Below are 6,371 nucleotides of genomic sequence, written 5' to 3'. Positions count from 1 at the left end.
GAATAGGGGGGATCGTGCTCTATCCTGGTGAAGGGGTCTCTCTCAAGGAAGACCATTATTCAAATAATGGACTATCTCTTCATCTAATTCTAGAACAATTTTGCGATCTCTTTTAGGTCCTAATAGGTTGACCTCTGGTCCATCGTAAGCCATCATAAGATGTTTTAGGTTTTTTTCCAGGGGTCTTATTTACTTTTTCAAAATGTACAAGGCAGTCATGCACGTCATATGTTTTGAAGTGCTAAGGAAACTACCTAAGATCTTCCACATATACATTCTTGTAGAATGCAGTTATCTTCTCTTTTAGTTGTGGTAAAGGATTTTTTTCTTGCTCTTCTCTTACAGAGCGATAGAGTTTTTTAGATTCTTCTGAACCTGAGGGCTCATCTCTCTCTATGGTCATTAACTTGGTTGAAACCTCAAAAATATTAAGATCTTTTTGCCATTGCTGGAAAAAATCCACATGAGAGTTTATGGCATCAATGTATCGAATCCAATTGTTTTCATTCCCCCCCTAGACGAGATATATATATTCACTCTTTATGCATTTTAAGAACCAAGTGGCCACCTCCTAGTTGTAGATATTGCCTTCAAATTCAGGTGTACATTGCATTACTGTGTTTATAGAGACCAAAGCAATTTCCTTACCATCCTACTGTGGCATATCTTGTGCCTATTTTAGCTGGGAGGATGTCCATGGTTGCAAGGATGTGCATCCACTAATTCTCAAATTCTTCCTGCTCTAGCAGTGAAGCAAACTCTAAGCTCTCACAATCCTCGTGCAACATTTTATCACACGAGGCACATGTTTAGTTCTATGGTGTGATGTTTGCATAACCTCTCATGTGTTATAAGCTCTCTTCCTATCCTTGTGCAACATTTTATCACATGTGATGCACATGTTTAGGTATATGGTGTGCTATTTGCATAATGTCTCATGAGTTATAAGCTCTCTTCCTATGCATAAAGAGAGCTATGCATAAGCTCTTATGGATGATTTTCCTAATGTTCATGTTCACATGGTTGAAAAAATTGAATAGCGCTATATGTAGGAAAGGGTATATTTAATTAATTAATAATACAGCAAAGGGTTATTATCCCTAAGGTTGGAAAAAATGGTTTAACTGAAAACAAGTGGATTAGGTGGATAGTTGGAAACCAACCCATGGTTACATGTGGTGGCATGTGGTTTGTATACATGCATGAGATTAGTTTCATGCATACCTCTATTAGTTAACTTGGAGTGAACTTGGAGTGAGTGGGAGCTCACTAAAGTGAAATCAATAAAAATCAAAGGCTAGCATGTATGCATGGTGTTTGAGCCCATTAACTCAAGTACACAAATATGTGCATGTGTGGGCTAGAGAAGATATATAAACCCCTCCCTCCTAGCTTCAATTCCATGAATTTTTTAAGAAGAATTGATGAGCTCTTGATTTCCAGAATCCCACACCTAGTACTATTTTAACATTTTATCCATTGGGTATTATCCAAGGTACCCTTCTATATGCATAGTACAACCACTTTTGAGCTTTCAAATAGCCTTGGGAAGAGGAGAAAATAACTCATTGGAAATTCTTGGTGTTGGTGCGGCCTACATCAGAATCCCAAGCTCTTAAACCAAAGTACAGTTAAGCTTACAATTGGTACATACACCTTACAGTATTCAAATTTGTAAATTTCCTTCTAGTATTTGTAAATTCTCTTGTTTATCATTGTCCAAAAAAAAAAGAAATTTATCATTTACTTTACAAAATTAATATTCAAATGACCACATGAATTAAATTTGCACCTTAGGCATTGTAAATGCATAAATTGGTAGCTTGGCCAATAATGGGCTCTTGATAGTTTAGTCTTCCCTTGAATTAAAAAATTGGGAGTGTCCACTTAGAATATTGAAGTAGATGAAGCCTAAATTAACCTTAATTGCTAAATAATTAAAATAGACCTAATCTAGAAAACTTAGTGGGAAAGATTAGTTTTATAAGTCTAAATTTTGAAATTTTGAAGATAAGGATTGATAAAAGAATCCTTAATTTTTATGCACTCAGACCTACCTTAAAGAAAAGGTTTATTAAAATATTCAATCATTGACCTTAGGTTAAACATGGACCTTAGGTTTAAAATCACAATTTAGGTCAAAACGCCCATTCTGTCCGAGAGTAGAAATTATAGGAAGGTTGAGATGAGCTTTAGGGTAGATTCTCTTAGTTTCCAATGAGTGTTGGGCCAACCTATGTGAGATGAAAATGTGCACAAAAATGCACAAAAATTACAAAATTATGAACCATAAAGGGATGCAAATGTATTAATTTGGCGATAGGGAGTTTTCCTATGTCATTTAGATGAATGTAGACTAAAGGACCTAATTAAATCATAGGGTTAGAGTCTCTTGGATCAAATTAGGGCTATGATAAATTAATTAACAAGTTAATGTGCATTGCATACTTTTGTAATCTTATGCACCTACATTGGTGCTAAGTATGAGTAGATCACTCCAAGGAGGGGTCTTTTTATTCCGTGTAATGTTAAGAAGAATTAGATTTCTCAAAAAAGACAAAGTCTAAATATGATTAAGAGTAAGTGTAGTAAGAGAAAGGAGAAGAATACTCATTCTCTCTTTATCTTCAAAGTCGTATCTTAACTTGAATAAGGACCTTAGGAGGAATACCGAGTCTCTCCTTGAGATTAGAAATTGATGAGAGATTTTCTTAGGTTCCTCAAGAAGATTTTCGTCATCATGACTTAAATTAGAATCTTGATATAAGATTAAAGATATGACCTTAATGAAAGGCGGCATAAAAGAGATTAGATAGGGATGGACATGATCATTCCAACACCTCCTCCTAGCTCTAGCATGGTGATCCGACTCCCATACTATTAAGGAGATAATCAATAGTATCTCAAGGAAAAGTTTTGGTGAAGAGATCGGCTAAGTTGTCACATGAGAGGGATAATATTCCAGAGAAATGATGCCGGCATTCAACACGACTAGCTCACAAACAAAGTGAAAATGAACCTCAATATGCTTGGTCTTGGCATGAAAAGATGAAGGACATGCCAATGCCAAGGCACTCTGGCTATCTATACAAATGCGAATGGGAGATTCAGAAAAAACATTAAGATTACTCAGCATTTACATCAACCATAATAGCTCACAACAAGTATCCAAATGATCACAGCACTACTAAAGCATAAGTGGAAGAATGTGAAACTACAAGTATCTCCAATAAATAAGGCTGAAACCTAAAGCAAAGCAGTAACCAGAAATGGAATGCCTGATATCCTTCCAATCAGCATATTAGAGTATCCAAGAAGCTCAGTGCCTCCTTTAAAATAAAGACTATAGTCCAAGGTATCAGATAAGTATTAGAAGAACCCTAAGAGTGGCCTGCTCTAATGTGAATGTGAAGGAGTGGAAGAGAACTGACTACGAACAGTGATACGGCAAGAAATGTTGGGCTAATGAGGATGAGCGAAGAGGGCAAGAACTATTCGGATAGTCGTGTATCTAGTTGTAGGGGCAAAAGTTTCCTCATAGTCAATACCTGCAATCTGAGAATACTCCTTTGGAACCAATATGGCTTTATGTGTGTCCAAAGAACCATCACCATGAAACTTAGTTTTAAAGACCCACTTGACCCCAATGACCTGCCTACGCAAATTTCGGTCCATAAGGTCCCATGTATCATTCCTTTCAATGGAATCAATCTCGGCCTCCATGGTTGCCCACCACTCAGGAAGAGCAAGAGCCTCTTTAGCTGTAGTAGGCTCATGTGACTACACCACTTTATTCATCAAGGCTAGGCTACATGAATGACAAAGCTGTTATAATCTATATGCCTAGTGTTGTTGAGGAGGCAACAAGCTGATGAAGATCAGCATCTAAGAGATGGGAGTCACAAACAGTGGCTCTTCCAGCCATCACATGCATGAGGAGTAGGAAAGCCTAAGGACAATCCTCTATCACACACATGCACGAGGAGTAGGAGAAGTTGAGGGCAAAGAAACTTAGGGTGGAGATGCTAGGGGTGGAGAAGCTAAGGGGGATGAGGGTGCCAAGGAAGAAGAGGAAGCAGCAGGAGGATGAGGAACCTCTATGGTAAGCTTGGGGTGAGACTAAGAATCATCAGATAAGGGTTCAACAAAGTGAACATCATGGGAAATCACTAAGGACTTTGTCTCCGGATCCCATAATCTGTAAGATTTGGATTAAGAGCTATAACCAAGAATTTGTACTTCTTGGATATGGAATCAAATTTGGACCTGGCAAAATCAAGGATATAAACATAGGCATCCTTGCCGAAAAGGGTTCAACAAAGTGAACATCATGGGAAATCACTGAGGACTTTGTCTCCGGATCCCATAATCTGTAAGATTTGGATTAAGAGCTATAATCAAGAATTTGTACTTCTTGGATGTGGAATCAAATTTGGACCTGGCAAAATCAAGGATATAAGCATAGGCATCCCTGCCGAAAACCCTAAGATGTGAAACTAAAGGTTTTGGTCATGTAAAAGCCTCCTTCGGTGTCGTATTAGTAGCGACCCCCTTTGTGGGAGAGTAGTTCATGTAGACAGTAGTGGTGGTCACATATTCTCCCCATAGAAGGAGAGAGGAAGATCGGAAGAAGAAAGCATGGTACAGGACATCTCCTAAATAGTCCTATTTTTGCATTCAACCACACCATTTTGCTATGTAGTGCCAAGTGTGGAGAACTGACGAGGTCAATAACTTTCTGAGAACAAAAGTTATGGAAGGCTTTTGAGAGATGAATTATCCTCTTGTCCAAAAAGACTCGTCAAACCTTCTGTGTGGTTGCCCACTTCTGAAAGCAAGCAAAAGCTTGAGATTTTTCTGCCAAGAGATACACCCAAACTTTACATATGAGAAATAGAAATCATCAATAATAAACATGAAGTACCTTGCACCACCTTAGATAGTAATCCACATGGGACCACACAAGTCCATATGGATAAGCTCCAGGATGTGAGAAGCCCAATGAGTAGCCTCACGAAGGAAATGCTTAATGTGTTGCTTATCATGCAAACAAGCCACACAAGTGGAGTGGGAGGATTTCAGCTCTCAACCATCTGCTAAGAAGACACCTGCCTACTAAAGAGAATCATAGTTAAAGTACCTGTAGAGCGAGCATGCCATAATGTTGTATCCTCCTGAGCTACCAGGGCATGATAGCTTTGAAGAAGTTGTAGCAAATGAGACTATAAATCATTAAAGAGCCACCAAAAGCCTTCAACCTATAAAGACCGCCTTCCTATACACCTTTATAAACAATTTGCAAGGTGCTAGTGTCAATGATCTTAAGAACCAAACTTTCAAAGTAGCCATCTTAGCCTTTCTTTGCAATCTAAAACCCTCTAAGAGTAGAGTGCTAGAGAGCTTGAGAACAGACCCGAGGGGTTGACTATGTAAACACTACCTATAGCACGTGCGTTCAAGGGGTATTTAAAAATACCCTTATTAATAAATTTTTGTATATTAAATATACCCCTTATGTATGGATTTTGGTAATAAAATTAACCCTTATGTATGGAAATTTTCACTTTTTCAATTAAAAAAACCCTTATGTATGTAAATATTGCTATAAGTCCATCCAAGAAAAAACCCCTTCTGTTGAACGCACATGCTATCTTATATATTCTTTAGTGGAGGAACATAAAAGGACATCCTAGATAGTAGAAGGCTCGCCCCAAGAGAAGAGTTAAGTCGCATGTTACCCACACAAGAGGCCTCAAGGTTGGAAGCATCACCAATGGACACCTTCGAAGAGCGAGACCAAATATCATGCAGAATGGAGCATGTGAGTAGTGCATCCCAGTGCCCACTATCAACCACCAAATCCATAAGATGTGAGGTGGCAAGAACATGTGAGTCCATGAGAAAGATGTGTAGCGGCAAGAACAGGTGAGTCCATGAGAAAGATGTGTAGTGGCAAGAACAGGTGAGTCCATGGGAAAGCTTCTCAATGCCGATGAAGAAAGTATCCTTGGTGGAAGAGGAACTCTAGGATTAGTGAGTAGAGACGAAGAGCTTTGATTTTGCATAACCACCTTCTCTCTTCTTCTTGTGTGATAGTCAGGTTGTTTAATGTGACTTTTGTGATTACCACAATAATGAGCAAGATTGTTAGCATGTTTAGAGTCAACTTTGTTGCTAGTGGAACCCTTAGACTACCATTTGCCTTTGTTTTCTAATTGAACCCTTAGACTGCCATTTGCCTTTATCCTCAACCTCATCCTCACCTCTTCCTCAATAGCATCAAGCTATATCATTAAAAAAATAACTCAATCCAATGATTTTTCCAATGCTTTACCATGTTTAGCATATTACATCGGAACAAAAGAGCATAA

This window comes from Cibotium barometz, chromosome 25 (assembly GCF_041138505.1).
Source record: "Cibotium barometz isolate CiBa-2024 chromosome 25, ASM4113850v1, whole genome shotgun sequence".
Lineage (NCBI taxonomy): Eukaryota > Viridiplantae > Streptophyta > Polypodiopsida > Cyatheales > Cibotiaceae > Cibotium > Cibotium barometz.
The sequence above is the reverse complement of the archived record's forward strand: the minus strand, read 5'-3'. Positions refer to the sequence as shown.